The 17,013-nt window shown below is 42.8% G+C and overlaps 2 protein-coding genes across 5 annotated transcripts in view; one reads left to right on the forward strand and one right to left on the reverse strand.

The window, feature by feature from the left end:
* LOC126159887 (uncharacterized) overlaps nt 1-13,461 on the reverse strand; it is a 112,345-nt gene extending 98,884 nt beyond the window's left edge. Inside the window, exon 1 of the mRNA XM_049916698.1 lies at nt 13,352-13,461. The gene's annotated coding sequence lies outside the window, so the exon portion shown is untranslated. The remainder of the gene's footprint in view (nt 1-13,351) is intronic.
* LOC126159885 (uncharacterized) overlaps nt 1-17,013 on the forward strand; it is a 502,155-nt gene that overhangs the window by 423,360 nt on the left and 61,782 nt on the right. The window lies entirely within an intron of this gene.

Genomic DNA, 17,013 nt, shown 5'->3' on the forward strand with positions numbered 1-17,013 from the left:
AGGAGTCAGTAGACGAAATGCCCAAAAAAGAGACTTCGATGGTACAGAAAAGTGTAGGGACATTCTCCCCACTTTTAGCGACGAAAATGTGCAAAATGAAACAGTAGGTTCCTCCGATGCGAGACAAATGAGTGAGCCAGACTTCAGTGGTGCAGCGGAGATGTTTAGATTTAGGACGTGCACAGCCTGTTCCACTCACAGCTAGCAGTGTTTGGGGTCGAGTGCACAGTTTACTAAGTGTGAGTGCGGGCGAGGCTGAAGCAACGATAAGTGAACAGAGGGCAGCAGAGCATGTAGCTCTGAGCAGAACATGATTGGCCAATTTGGCGACGCTGATTAAAAGAATAAGCACACAGCGAAGAGTTAAAGGCAGACTGCACACTTGCTGGCGTCAAAGGAGGAGCTGAACTGAGATTTAGTTGCCGAATATGGCACCTTAACGACTACAGTAGAATCACTGAGCTCAGAAATTGATGATATGGAAGAAACGTTCAGAATTTAGCAATCAAAATCAAGGACGATATCGCTGTTGAAGTTACTGCGAAATTTGAAGAGGCGCGCGCGCGCGCGTTCGTGTGTGTGTGTGTGTGTGTGTGTGTGTGTGTGTGTGTTGATTCGTGAGAGACCAAACTACTAAGGTCATCAGTCTCTAGACTTACACACTACTTAAACTAATGTAAACTAACTTATGCTAAGAACAACACACACACACACCCATGCCCGTGGGAGGACTCTAACCTCCGGCGGGTGGGGCCGCGCAATCCGTGACACGGCGCCTCAAACCTCGCGGCACTTGGGGAGGCAGGAAACAGGTTAAGTGGGATAGAAGGAGGACAGGAAGGAGTGAGCGGGAAAGGCTGGTTGCCAGGTGGCTAGAACAGGAGCATGGGGGATGTGACTGATTGTGACCATAGGGAATTCTTTAATCTACTAAAACGAATGCCCATGTTCACTGGCAACGTACAGGGTGGCGCACGAAATGTGTTACCATTTTGTTTTCGAATATGAACTTTACTGTCAATACGATCTGACAGGAACATACTACAATGAAGAGCCGCCCATGGAGATTTGTTCTAACTCAGCGCATACTCAAAATGGCCACCATTTCGTTTCCGACCTTCCTTCAAACGAATACTGAAGTTAGTGATTACCCTACGGCACATGTCGTCCGTAATTTCAGTGCAAGCTTGAAAAATAAGTTTTCTGAGCTCCATTAAATCAAGTGGACGTTTTCGGGAAATTTTTTCCTTTAGGTACCCCCAAAGAAGAAGGTCACGTGGATTGAGGTCTGGACTATTGGAGTTTTTACACGAGCATTTAGACGTGCAGATCATTTCACTCAGGCTTCCAGCTCGCTTCAATCACGGACAAAATTGGCTCCCCAATGGCGGACATATTGAGCATGTGCTCAGTTAGAACAAATCTCCATGGACGGTTCCTCATTGTAGTATATGTTCCTTTCAGACTGTATTGACACAGTTTATATTCAAAAACAAAATTTTAACACATTTCGTGCGCCACCCTGTATGTACGCCAAGTACGGACATTATCGAGACACTTGGGAACGAATAAACAGCAGGAGTTTTGGAACTGGAAAGTACACCTAAGGAAACGCTCGATGTTGCAAATACAGTACATGCACAGAAGCCTTAGGAAATCATAACAAATAGCTACAGGCAGTCCACTTAAACTGGAATCTTTAACATTTTATAGGAATCCACAGTATTTGCGAGCTGAAATGAGAAAAAGAGAAATGGGAGCTCAACTTGGAATCGACCGAAGTACACGTAGGAACAACTGTGGATGAAAAGGCCAGCTCGAGAAAGTGCAGAAGAAATCTACAGCAGAATTCCTGTGTCTGTGATGAAACGAAAATTAAGATGCACTGCGATGAAAAAATAAAAGAAAATGACAACGAGAATTGCCCGAAACTACGGAAGACGCTGTGATAATACGATGCTAAACAGGACCTTCTACATTTGCATCTACATCTACATCTACATGCTCTGCAAACGACCGCGGCAGAGAGTGCGTCCCACAGTACCAGTTGTCAGGGTTTCTTCCTGTTCCATTCACGTATGGAGCGCGGGAAGAATGACTGAATGCCTCTGTACGCTTAGTACTTATTGTAATCTTATCCTCACGTTCCCTATGTGAGCGGTACGTAGAGGGTTGTAAGTATATTCCTAGCATTACCATCTAAAGGCGGTTCTTGAAACTTTGCTAATACAGTTTCTCGGGATAGTTTGCGTCTGTCTGAGTCTGGAAGTTCAGTTACTTGCGTACTTCCGTTACTCCCACGGGTCAAACAAATCCATGACAATTCGTGCTGCCCTTCTCTGTATACGTTCAGTATCCCTTGTTAGTCGTATTTGGTACTGGTCCCACACACTTGAGCAATATTCTACAACCGGTGGTACGAGTGATTTGTAAGCAAAGTCCTCTGTAGGCTGACCGCTCTCCACCAGAATTCTACCAGTAAACGGAAGTCTGTCACCTGCTTTACGTACAACTAAGCGTATGTCGTCATTCCATTTCATACCTGGTACTTTATATGTGTCGGCCGATTCTAACAGTTACTATGATATAGTCCTAGAATACTATTTTTAATTTTCTGGAGGCACAGTTTTACATTTATGAACATTTAAATCAATTTGCCGTCTTTCAACCGCTTTGAAATCTTATCAAGATCTGAGTGAATATGCAGCTTCTTTCGGACAACACATCATAGATAACAGGATCATCTGAAAAAACTATGAGGTTAATATTAATATTTCGTCTTCCGCAGAGATAGCGATGTGGTGTGATCTTGCAGCTGTGTTAAGGGCAACCTACAGTTCACACGAGTTTCTGCAAACGTGACATTTTTGACGCCAGAAGTTTTGCATTCATGTGGACCGGGCTGTGGATAAGAGAGATTAAAACGTTGGCAAGAATTAGCTCTGAAACATACTGAAAAAGTTGTGCCAACTGCTTTTGCTAATACACCTTCGTTAACATCAAAAGTGAGACCACTTACTGACTTACAAGCAAAAAGAATCTTAAGCCAGCCAGCACAGAATCCAATATCCTGCGCATTCAAGTTTTTCAACAAAATAAAATTTTTAAAACATCTGAAAACTGATGTTTGGAGTTGGTCCGTAGTCAGAAAAAAAGGGTGGGGGGGGGGGGGGCAGCCATTCTAACAAGTGAGGTAAACCATCAGCTCACTCACCTTGTGTCCAGTAAGCAAAGCCGTTTCGAAACACAGCTAGTATCTCTCGAAAACACGTCACTATATGTAACATTTGGTGTAATAAAATCAAGAAAAGCGTAATATAAGTGGTTGAAGAGGTACTTTAATGGGAGATTTTTGTCTGGGAAAGAAGTGGCCTAGAAAAACTAGCCCGTAAATTGTATTTTGTACACTTCACATATGACTACATTATATGTATAGCTGAGACTACGCCACCTTTTTATTCTGTTGCAAATGTGTCAGTCAGTTCTATGCTTATTTTGAATGGTAATTAGCTTTGCCAGATGATCAACGTGTGAATATTTATTCGCATTTCCGAGTTTCACACTTAATATGTAGACTTGTAAATTATTGACAATGACAACGCAGACCTGATACGCACACGCCCAGAGAGAGAGAGAGAGAGAGAGAGAGAGAGAGGGAGAGAGAGGAATGATTGAAATGGCTCTGAGCACTATGGGACTTAACTGCTGCCATCAGTTCCCTAGAACTTAGAACTACTTAAACATAACTAACCTAACGACATCACAGACACCTATGCCCGAGGCAGGATTCGAACCTGCGACCACAGCGGTCACGCGGTTCCAGACTGAAGCGCCTAGAACCGCACGGCCACTCCGGCCGGCAGAGAAAGGGAACTACTATATGTACACAATATCGAATATTTAAGAACTAACTGCAATTAACGTAATAAAGAAGTCCCGGAACCTTTGCAAACGTGAATGTGAGATGGTAGGACGCGAGTCACCTCCGCAGCCACCCTCTGCTCTGTGACTCAACGCTTACAACCGCTGGAAGATCAGCCCCCGCACCGTAAACTGAATGTAATGAAGGCTTTAGCAGCCGATACGTCCTTACATGACGTCTGCTTATAACACATCCGAAAGAAAGTGACGTGTTTTTACCTATCTTCCATGTACTGTTGCCCTGAAACGGTGCTGTTTCATAATACGGAATTTAGGACCTCATATCCAGTAGCAGCCATGACAAATGACTACTTTTTGATGCATAAATAATTATAACAGTCACGTGCAAATGTCAACTCACGGAGTAACAGTGTGATGAGTTTCTTTTTTTAACCATTCTTGGCGGCCCACATCAAGCCTCATCTTCGGCCATTTCCTTTGTTTGTCTCCACAGGAACACAGCCGACCAAGCGAGCAGAACCGTTGTTCCAGCTCCAAGTACTGGAGACGCTGTCCAATGCTCCGTACTGCATGCCTGGACTGCACACTTGCGAAGGGCGTTTCAGTTTTCCAATACCTGTGTACCCTAAAATGTATCACTAAGAGTTTCGTGGCGCGCAATTTAGTAAGTAAGGACTACGAAACGCACCACTTAAGCTTCGAGGAAACTGAATGTAACCTGGCGTCTACTGCGACTGCTGTTTCCAACCAACCACATCACGACACAACTGAAGTCATGGGAAAATTACTGACTTCCCGCTAATTGTAAATGACGGGAAAATTCTCCGTGCAACTTCGTATGCCTTACGTAGCTAAAAATGAAATGTCCATCCAGATGACAAATTTATTTCTGTTTGTTCATTTTTATACTGGTGAGTGAACCATCATTTGAATTCTGGGTTCCATATAACTTTACAGGTTTGCATCAGAAGATCACATGATCAGAAGAAACACCTAAAGAGTGAATAGTAAAGATATTGTTTCCGACGCATACTGAATGCACATTTAACAGCACATGACGATTCTTGCTGCACGAATTTCGTGAAAGGAAATACGGACCAGTACTCTACGAGATGTGACCACACTAGGAATAAGAAAGTACCGCACCTGTTGCTACCGCTGCCCATCTTCTTTGACCGACGACGAAAATGCCGGATAAACCACTAACCAAAACGCAGTATGCGTAAAATACGTGTAGTAACAAGGACTATTTAGTTTGTTCCCATCACAGCACATTCATACACTTCACCAAATCACAAACTGCCCTTTCAGTTTCGGCTGCAAGATAGTGTCAGCACACCCACGCAAGCAACAATGTGGGAGGGAAACAAACGTCAGTGCTGTGTTCTGCCTCTGCACTGAGAGTAGAGAGAGAGACCCGTGAAACTACGGCACAGGTCAAAGCCAGTGTGTGGCGTCGCTAGGACACTCGGTGGGGAGTCTTGTTTTACGGTACGTGGTTGTGCCCTAGCAGTTTAAGATTTTAATTTGGAAGGCATGATATATACGGCAAAGTGCGTTGAATGTATTGCAAATCTGGACATCGGCCTATAGTCCGTTCATCACATTAAACTTCATGTAAACATTACACTATGTACTCTTCCGCGTTTGCTGGAACCTCTTTGGATTTAGTTTCAGGAGGAGCGGAAACCAAGCGGTCACAAGTGCAATCAAGTACGATAATGAGCTTTCGTTTTGTGCTGTGCGTATCGACTTGTGCTGTAATACGGGGCAACAGCTTTACCGGCGCGTTTAGCTCTGACAGCGCTGGCCGGGCAAGTGGTCCAGCTAACGTGCTCTGGTGTGAGCAGTGGCAGTTCAGACGTAGAAAGAGACGAGCAGAGGACAACACAGCTTTGGATGTGAATTTTTAAACAGAAGGAAAGAATATATGGTAAAAGTCAGGTGTTTTCTCCTCAGGTGACCGGACGGAAAATATAACATGCCATCGATATTAGCGAACATAGTATTTTAATTAAAAGCAGGAGTGATGAAAATTCGTGACTAACGAGGGTAATCTTTCTACATGAGCTGTGTGTGGCGTAAAAGCGCACTGTAGTAGCGCAATGTAGTAAAATACTTAAGCCACCGAAGGCATTAGAGTCAGTCATCTGGTAATCTCTGAACTCCTTCCACATCGGACACAGCTGAACACACTTCAGTACAGCTAGGTTGATAACGAGTCTATCAGAGACAGAACCCCAAACCACAAAAATGTCCACATTTCCTCCTCCTCCTCCTCTTTCGTGACGTGCTGTTCTGCAGTTCGCCATCGTTTGGCAGTGACGTGTCACAAAGCTTCGCGCATTAGTTGCAGTACGTTTGACGGCGTGATGTCTTATTTCTCGCGACAAATCCCTTAACTTGGCTCCATATCAATTCTGCCGGGTTCAGACTGCAGTGTTACGACCACAACTCTAAAAATAATCCATTTGTACAGCGTGCTCGACGGCGTCAAAATTGTCTTCCATGTTTCTGCGCCATTTATCACTCTGGCTCATGTTAGATCACATCTGTCCTACAAAACAGTGAGCATATGCGAAGAGCGTACTTGACTTTACAATTTTTCTCCAAGAAACTTATTTATATAACGTTTTATCTCCAACCATCTTTTACAATATATTATAAAATATCGGTAATTGAGAATTTATACTTGCAATGAAAACCAGAAATTTTCGTGTGATATGTAATTGTGAACTACAAGATCTGCATTTTTCTTAAAATTGGTGACTCATGAGTTAACTGCCATATATGGCGCAAAACCATATCAACCAAAACCACTAAAAACAAACGCAAAATGTAACTATTTACAACAGCAGATAAAAATTCTGCTTGATGCTTTCCTAAGAGTGTCTCCATTCCTTCCAAGCTAATTATGTAAGTGTAGAGAAGATATGGCTCAACTTCACAGATACAGTATCGACAGCAATAGATTCATACCGCCTAAGTTAAGAGACGGGACTGACCCACCGTGGTACACAAAACACGTCAGATCACTGTTGGATAAGCAACGAAAAACGCATGCCAAATTCAGAGGAACGCAAAATCTCGAGGACTGGCTAAGTTTCACGGAAGCTCGAAATAGTGCGGACGTCTATGCTAGATGCTTTTAATAGTTTCCACAATGAAACATTGTCTCAAAATATGGTAGAAAACCCAAAGAGATCCTGGTCGTATGTAAAGTACACCAGTGGCAAAAAACAGTCAACACCGCCACTGCGCAATACCGATGGAGAGGTTACCGATGGTGGTGCCACTGAAGCGGAGTTACTAAATACAGTTTTCCGTAATTCCTTCACGAGAGAAGACGACGTACATATTCCAGAATTCGAAACCAGAACAGTTGTTAGCGTGAGTGACAAAAGTAGATTTGTGTTGCGAAACAACTCAAATCACTTTACTAAGGCAAGTCTTCAGGTCCAGATGATGTAGCAATCAGGTTCCTCTCAGAGTATGCAGACAACACCGCCTTTCTTATGAATCATATACAACCGCTCACTTGACGAAGGGTCTGTTCCTGAAGACTGGAAAGTAGCAAAGGTCACACCAATATTCAAGAAAGGAAATAGGAGTAACCCATTTAATTACAGACCCAAATCAATGACCTCAATTTGCAGTACGATTTTGGAGCACATACTCTACTTTAACATTATGAATCACTTTGAAGAAAATGACTTATTGATACATAACCAACACGGCTTCAGAAAATATCGTTCTTTATTCCCATCAAGTAATGAGTGCTGTCGACAAGGGATCTCATATCGATTCGATATTCCTAGATTTCCATAAGGTTTTCGATACCGTTCCTCACAAGCGACTATTAATCAAATTGCGTGCATATGGAGTATCGCCTCAGTTGTGTGATTGGATTCGTGATTTCCTCTCCGAGAGAGGTCACAGTTCGTGGCGATAGACGGTAAATCATCGACTAGAACAGAAGTGATATAAGGCGTTCGCAAGGTAGTGTCATAGGCCCTCTGCTGTTCCTGATTTACATACATGATGTAGGAGATATCTGAGCAGCCCCCTTAGATTGTTTGCAGATGACGCTGTAATTTACAGTCTAGTAAAGTCATCAGACGATCAATTTCAACTACAAAATGACCTAGAGAGAATTTCTGTATGGTGCGAAAAGTGGCAATTGGCACTAAGCAAAGAAAAGTGCGAGGTCATCCACATGGGTACTAAAAGAAATACGAGTAATTTTGGGTGTACGATAAATCGCACAAATCTTAGGGCTGTCAATTCGACTAAATACATAGGAATTACAATTACGAGCAACTTAAATTGGGAAGACCACATAGCTAATATTGTGGGGAAGGCGAAACAAAGACTGCGCTTTGTTGTTAGAACACTAAAGAGACAGCCTACATCACACTTGTCCATCCTCAGCTGGAATATTGCTGCGCGGTATGGGATCCTTACCAGGTAGGATTGACGGAGGACATCGAAGAAGTTCAAGGAAGGGCAGCTCATTACGTGTTATCGCGAAATAGGGGTGTGAGTGTAACTGATATGATACGCGAGTTGGGCTGAGAGTCACTGAATCAAAGGCAGTCTTCATTGAGGAGAGATCTATTTACGAAACTTCAATCTCCAACTTTCTCTCCCGAATGTGTAAATATTTTGTCGACACCCAACTATGTAGGAAGAAATAATCATGATAATAAAATATGAGAAATCAGAGCTCGAACGGAAAGATATAGGTGTTCCTTTTTCCCACGCGCCATTCGAGAGTGGAATGGTAGAAAAGTAGTATGAAAATGGTTCGATGAACCCTCTGCCCAGCACTTGAGTGTGAATTGCAGAGTAACCATATAGATGTATATGTAGATGTGATGAGTTTCATATTTATATGCTTTAGGTATTCAAACCGAAGAAAGAAAATTACGTACCACGTGGAGCGTAGAACCAACGCCCGCCGGCACACACGATGGTCAGTCTACGACCCTGTCCATCACGCCACGCATACAGTTAACACCTCCCTTATTTCTGATACATAGTCCTACTCGAAAAAAGTCAAAAGCTGACTTTTGTCTGTAATCTTGTGAAGAACATTAACTACTTGTTTCTCGCCATTAACGGTGTTCCACGCGCGTGTTTCACTACGAAGCAGGGAGCAGTGTCGTCCATTTTCGCGGTACGTATGAACAGCGAGACAATCAGAGCACAAGTACTGGTTACAGAGACACTGACTGTACACAATTTAAGATAAAAGTTCCGTAGGTAAAGTAAGATTAAGATAGACGTTGATGGCTGTTAATACGTCAGAATGTCTGAAAGGTTCTTCCGCACTGACATACTAATAAGCTACCGAACACTTAAGTTGGACCTACTTCCAAGAGCGGAACACCACCAGTTTAAGAGAGCTACGGCTGCTGACCAATCATCCCGCTTGCGTTTGTTTACATCTGGTTTGCTCTTATGATGAAGTACATGCTACATACGAGCCCCGTAGCCCCACCCTTTATTTCGCATTCACGTTCATTGCCTTACCCGTCTCACAGCCATACCACCTTACTCCACACCAACCTAGACCTCTCGCTGTGCTACGGAGTACTGGAAGCTTGTTCCCAACAAATAAGTAGGAGTCTCAGCCAGATATGTATTTTTCCTGATAGACTGAAATACGCTGTTGTTCAAAAACTGCGTAAAAATGAGGGGTCGACAGAAGCGTCCGATCCCACGCGTCGGCTTTGACCCGTGACGTAAGGGTGTTGTGTGTGACGTCACGACGGCGCGGAGTTTGGTTTGTCAATGTGGCGTGTTTGTAGATGTCGTCGTGTTGTGGTTTGTTGTGCTCTCTGGTGGTATGTTCAGGGTTTTCGTTTGTGTGGTGTAATGGGCTCAGTTTGCTTTTGCTCATTATCCAGAATTGTTCGAGTGTCGGCTGTGTTTGTGGTGGAATTCGTTTCAGTGAGTTAACGATTTTGTGTGAAAGTTAATTTAGTGTTCGCTGTACATCGTGTGGTAATTTTAGTAAAATTAATCGGTTGTTGTTTTTGTTCCGGAATGGATATGACGGATAAAATTAACAGTGCACAGGTCAAGGGAAGTGTCCGATTCCAGATGATATTGTGTTTAGTGGTATTTGGAGAGTTTTGTGTTGTTTTGTATTGGGGTGGGTGTCTAAATTAGTTTATATTTAGTTTGCCCCCACCCAAAAACACCCCATTTCCCGCGCTTGTCCCGTTAGTCTCATTAGGCTTTTTGTGGAAAGTGTGTGTGTGTTTGTTTTTCGATGTATTTTCGTCCTCATAATGTGTACGTAACGACTTTATATGCGCCATATTGGAATCGTGGTTTATGGTCGTTTCCGCCATATTTGTGACGTCAAAGCAGATGGGCGGGATCGGACGCTTGCGTATTTCCAAAATGGGGATAGGTCTGATGCTAACAACTACCAGCCAGTCTCACTTCTGATAGCTTTATTCAAAAGTCTTGAAAAAGTAATGTATTCAGGAGTAGCATCACGTACCTGTAAAAATGAAGTACTAACAAAATGTCAATTTGGTTTCCAGAAAGGCTTTTCAAGAGAAAATGCTATAAATATGCTTTCACTGATCAAATATTAAATGCACTGAATAACCAAACATCACCCATTAGGATATTTTGTCACCTCTCAGAGGCTTTTGATGGTGTGAATCATGAATTTCTTCTACACAAGCTTAAGTACTGTGGCATGAGTGGGACAGTGCACAAATGGTTTAATTCATATTTAACTGGAAGAATGCAGAAGGCTGAAATTAGCACTACAGATTGTCTGCAAAAATCAACAGAGTCCTTTAACTGAGGAGGTATCAAGAATAGTGTCCCACAGAGTTCAGTCTTGGGTCCCTTACTGTTCTCAATATATATTAATGCATGCAAAGCTAGTTCTTTTTGCTAATGATACAAGTACAGTAATCACACTCAAGGAAATTGTAAATAATGTCTTTCACAAAATTATTAAGTGGTTCTCTGCAAATAGACTCTCATTAAATTTTGAGAAAAAAGTGTATGCAATTCTGTGCAGTAAATGGCGTAACACCATTGATAAATATAGGGTATGAAAGCAAGTCTATTGCTAAGGCAGAGTAGTCAAAATTTCTGGATATGTACACTGATGAGAAATTGAATTTGAAGAAACATCAATGATCTGCTGAAATGATTAGGTTGAGTTACTTATGCTACTGGGGTTATTGCAAAATATTGGTGATGAACATCATTAAATTAGCCTACTATGCTTATTTTCATTCACTGCTTACACATGGTATCGTATTTGGGGGCAATTCGTCACTAAGAGGAAAAGTATTCATAGCATCAGGCTAACAGCTGGAGCCCACCGAAGATGACCTTGCGGACATTTATTTAATGAACTTGAGATATTCACAGTATCTTCGCAGTACATATATTCATTTATGACATTTGTCAATGACTCACCCCAATTCAAAAATAACAGCAAAGCGCATAGCTACAACACTAGAAGAAACGAAGATCTTCACTACTCTGGATTAAATCTCACTTTGTCACAAAAAGGTGTGAATTATGCTGCCACAAAAATATTTGGTCATTTGCCAAATAGCATTAAAAATCCGGCAGATATCTAAACAACATTTAAAAGAAAATAAAAGTATTCCTGAATGACAGCTCCTACTGAATAGATGAATCTTTAGACATGAAGTATTAACTATAAAAATATTTACTATTTTGTGCAAAGAAAACTTATGTTCAAGTGATACATCCCACATCATTACGAAATGTATTAATGCGCTATGCAACAAGGATCAATGTATGTATCTATGGATGCAGACCAATTTGTCAACACAACCCATATTTCAGGGAGGTGGCTATCGTATCAGCCCTTCTTTGTGGAAGTTTGTCTACAACCACCTGCATTGCTATATTTCATTTACTTACACAAAAGACGATGAAATTACTCCCAACGAATTAATGACAAGAGATCCACTTGCTGTGATATAAACTGTGTATTCCTTCCTCTACGCAACAGCAACACACTTTATACTGTAGGCAACTACAGATGTAACAATGCGTTCTTCTTAGAGCCGCAACAGTTGAATAATCCTTTATTTGTCCTAATAAAGTATTACTCAGGAGCACCCGTTTGGTTTGACAAGAACATGTATGTGAATCTTCAGTTTCTCCCAGCTTATTTTTTGATGGAACAGTCCACAGGTGAACTGCCTGTTCGTAGTGTCCAGCGTGCACGCTATGAACCGAAAGTACAGCTATGGACTGTTCCATCAAGAATATATATAATAGTTCAGTTTTGCAGTGAGATTTGTAGCTGATACTCTGTATCTTGATATCGTTCTGAGCAATGACAAACACTTGTCAGAAAGGATTCTGAGGATGGCTGGTTTTACTGCAAAAATGTTTGAGTACTGGTCCTTTACGTGGGATACTGATTCACTCGTCCAGATACCCCCTTATCAGAAAACCGACTACTTTTTTGGTAAGTGTACGGCACAGTCACTGCCTGGAGATGCACGATTATTAACAGAAGTGAAGACTAAGCCCGTAACGCCGGGAATTTTGACAACTTTTCTAGCAAGAGGATCAATTTTAGGTCAACGTAATAATTCATTATTTTCTGCACTTACACATATAGAACAAAGACGAAATGGACGATAACATTATCTGTCTTACTGACTACCCAACAGACTACCTTGTCACCAAAAAAATTTCTCTAGAAAAGTGAAGATATCGAAATTCAATGGAACAGCGTTCTGTACTAAAGCACATTTGCGTGACTTAACGTGCTGACGATTGCTAATGCAGGACTGGGGGAAAGGCGCTAACAGATCAGTTGTACTAAATTCGGCAGTTTTCGTGGAGCCGACTGCTTCGGGAAATATCTGATTCAATGCTCCACTATGGAACTGTCAAAATGCGTCTCGCTTGGTTTGATTTCAAGCCATTAGAAGTAGGATCAGAGTGTCCCAAGGTCTACGCACTATCCTGACGGAAAGTAATTGTTTAATTCCTCTATAGTCGAAGTTGCCATAGCACCTTATCTACTTGCACAAGCAGTGTTCCATCATTCTGTTCTGTTATTCCTAACAAGCAGAATAATCCTTTTATGGATCACATGTGTACAAATACGAACCTACATTTCGGGGAAAAAAAATTCAAGAAAATGGCGCGAATACGAGTAGAAATCTCGTGCGAGCCTATGCTTTTCGCTCATGCCTAAAGTCCGTAGAACAGCAGAATTGATAGGAATGTCGGTAGGACTTTAAAATATCAAGATTTGTAATACGAAATTCGTTAGTATTTTGAGAGCGTAAGAAACGAACGCGGTTTGCTTTATACGCGATAGTCTCCATAGTGAACCTAAATGAAACCTTACAGCTACCATAACTTTGCAGAAACAAACCAAAGAAAATAATTCAATACTGTGGGAACGCATGAAAACAGTCGTCCTTACCTTATTAAGGGTGTGGGTGTAGCAGAAGAAATTCTCGGCGCAGAAACAGCAGCACGAAATCCCAACGCAGAACGTCACACTGGACACGACTCGCTACAAATGCGACAGACGCCTGGGCTGTGGCACGCAGTCAGTGCTGCCAACGGCTGCGAGGCCGGCAGGTACCAACTGCAGTCTGCTACGGGGGCCTCGGACAGGGGGCAGCGCTTCCAGGGACACCGCGCAGAACATGCGAACGTAATACGAAGACTGTCGCCCATAATTTTATTATTGCTGATAAATTAAAAAAAATAAAGTAATTAAATTTCATCATTTTTTCACTTGCTATTGGCTTTTCTTCATAGGTAAGACAGACTCTTCTGTTAATTTGGCGCAGCGTACAAACCAAACTGTATGAAAATCTAGAATTTTCCAAATCTGTAAAAACTCTGGTGGAAAGTGAGATAATTGACAATAAAATTAGATTTTTTATCTAAACATAAAGTTTAAAATGTAACAGCTTACTCATTGTTTCATAAATTAAGTAAACTCTAGAGCTTCATACAGCTGTAAGTATGGTTTGTATGCTGTGCCAAATTCATAGTAGAATCTCTCTTACTTATGAAGAAAAGTATACCTATAGCAACAAATGCAGCCAATAGTGGGTGAAAAATGTTGAAATTCCACATGTAAAAAGAAAATTATTTTGTTATGTTTTTGAACTTCCACTGCTATGAGTGTGATTTCTGAATAAAATGTCCTGTCGAGCCTCTCCTGCTACAAGTCGGGCCGTTTGACGTCCTACCCCCTTAAAGGCAGCACAGCTGTTCATGTGCCCAGTACGTGCGGCGTTCCTTGTAAATGTGGCAGCATTTACATGCGTCAAACAATTCACAGTTGCAGAGCGTTGTACTGAGCATAAGATATTAAACAAAGGGAGCTTGTCAAGTTGACCATAACTGACCTTTACTTGGAAAACGGACGTGAACTACAGTTCGAAAACACGAGAGCCCTAGCTCACGCGTCAACATACTGGGATTCCGTTATAAAAGAGATGAATGAGATTAGCCGGACGGGTGGCCGAGCGGTTCTAGGCGCTTCAGTCTGGAGCCGCGCGACCGCTACGGTCGCAGGTTCGAATCCTGCCTCCGGCATGGATGTGTGTGATGTCCTTAGGTTGGTTAGGTTTAAGTAGTTCTAAGTTCTAGGAGACTGATGACCTCAGAAGTTAAGTCCCATAGTGCTCAGAGCCATTTGAACCATTTTTTGAATGAGATTAGAGTGGACAGCAACAGTTTTAAAAGAGACGAGGGGAACACAGTTGTCAGGGCGTGGGGGCGGGCACTGTATGTTGAAAGGAAACAACGGTGGACGCTCGACGTTTTCAGAGAGACGGGAGCGGCAGCTTCAAACGTGGCGCCGGCCCCTCGTTCCAGATGACGTCATTCGGTCCCGCGGCGGGCCAGCGCTGCTACACCATGTGACCAAAAGTATCCGGACACCCCCAAAAACATACGTTTCTCATATTAGGTGCAGTGTGCTGCTACCTACTGCCAGCTACTCCGTATCAGCGGAACTCACGGACTTCGAATATGGTCAGGTGACATATGTCACTTGTGTCATACGTCTGCACGCGAGATTTCCACTCTCCTAAACATCCCTAAGTCCAATGTTTTCGAACGCAAAGGGACGCGTACGGCACAGAAGCGTACAGGTCGACCTCGTCTGTTGACTGACAGAGACCACGGACAGTTGAAGAGGGTCGTGATGTGTAATAGGCAGGCATCTGTCCAGACAATCACACAGGAATTCCAAACTGCGCCAGGATCCACTGCAAGTACTATGACAGTTAGGTCAGTGGTGGGAAAACTTGGGAGTTCATGGTCCAGCGGCTACTCACAAGCCACACATCACGCCGATAAATGCCAAACGACGCCTCGCTTGGTGTGAGGAGCGTAAACATTTGACGATTGATCAGTGGAAAAACGTTGTGTGGAGTAACAAATCACAGTACACAATCTGGCGATCTGATGGCAGGGAGTGGGTATGGCGAACGCCCGGTGAACATCATCTGTCAGAGTGCGCAGTGCCAGCAGTAAAATTCGGAGGCGGTGGTGTTACGGTGTGATCGGGCTTTTCATGGCGGGAGGGGAGGCTTGCACCCCTCGTTGTTTTGCGTGGTACTCTCACAGCAAAGGCTTGCACTGGTGATTTAAGCACCTCTTTGCTTCTCACTGTTGAAGAGCAACTAAGGGATGGCGATTGCACTTTTCACCACCATCGAGCACCTGTTCATAATGCACGGCCTGTGGCGGAGTGGTTCACGACGGTAACATCCGTGCAACGGTCTAGCCTACACGGAGTCCTGACCTGAATCCTATACAACACCTTTGGGATGTCGTGGATCGCTGACGTCGTTTCAGGCCTCACCGACCGACGTCACTACCTTTCCTCAGCGCAGAACTCCGTGAAGAATGGGCTGCATTCCGCAAGAGACCTTCCAGCACCTGATTGAACGTATGCCTGCGAGACTGGAAGCTGTCATCAAGGCTAAGGGTGGGCCAACACCATTTTGAATTCCATGATTAACTATGGATAGTGCCAACAACTTGTACATCATTTTCAGCCAGGTATCTTGATACTTTTGATCACATAATCTAGTTAACCGCCTCTTAACAGCCAATCACACAGAGGTGCGGAATTACCAATAGAAATGTCCATCACAGAAAAGTAACTCAGCGACTCAGAAACTATTGGATTAGAGCAGGCGGTTTCTTGCACTGGAAACGATGAGACAACTAGCTGTTAATTAAAGTACTGGTGAAACAAAATGTAGAATGATAATGAGACTGCATGGTAGGCTAAAAATGACTGATGAAAACCAGTTAGCAGTTCATTACCGTAGCACCAGCACTGGTGGTAGACATCCAAACAGTTGTCTGTACGTTGTCAGTTTGGATGCTCCATACTCAAGGGGCTGATTTCATGTATCAGGGTTTGACTTGCAATTGCAGACAAGTATATGTGATTTTGACCACTACCAGTATCCCCTGTTTTTCTGTTTCTTTTTTTTAATGAAGCACTACCTGTATTATTATTGAGCTTATAGAAATCAGGAGATTATACAAAAATGCAACTGATGAACAAAGAAAAGCTGAATACAGAAGACTAAGGAATTTAGTTAATAGAGAATCTAGGAAAGCAAAAGAAAATTTGAAACTTCCTGTCAGATTAAAACTGTGTGCCGCACCGAGACTCGAACTCGGGACCTTTGCCTTTCACGGGCAAGTGCTCTACCATCTGAGCTACCCAAGCACGGCTCACGATCCGTCCTCACAGCTTTACTTCTGGGTGTACCTCGTCTCCTACCTTCTAAATTTTACAGAAGCTCTCCTGCGAACCTTGCAGAACTAGCACTCCTGAAAGAAAGGATATTGCGGAGACATGGCTTAGCCACAGCCTGGGGGACGTTTCTGGAATTAAATTTTCACTCTACAGAAATGTGCAGGGAAGTGGAAGAAAATATGCAAAACGGAAGAAACTGATTTAGCCTACAGAAAGGCAAATCAGTTTTTTAACAAACGTGAAACAACACTCTTAGGCACAATAGAAAATAAAGAGGGGAAATTGCTGTTTGGTGAAGACTTAGTGAAGAGATGGAAAGAATACATAGAGGAGCTGTA

This window comes from Schistocerca cancellata, unplaced genomic scaffold (genome assembly GCF_023864275.1).
Source record: "Schistocerca cancellata isolate TAMUIC-IGC-003103 unplaced genomic scaffold, iqSchCanc2.1 HiC_scaffold_1148, whole genome shotgun sequence".
In the NCBI taxonomy this organism is placed as follows: domain Eukaryota; kingdom Metazoa; phylum Arthropoda; class Insecta; order Orthoptera; family Acrididae; genus Schistocerca; species Schistocerca cancellata.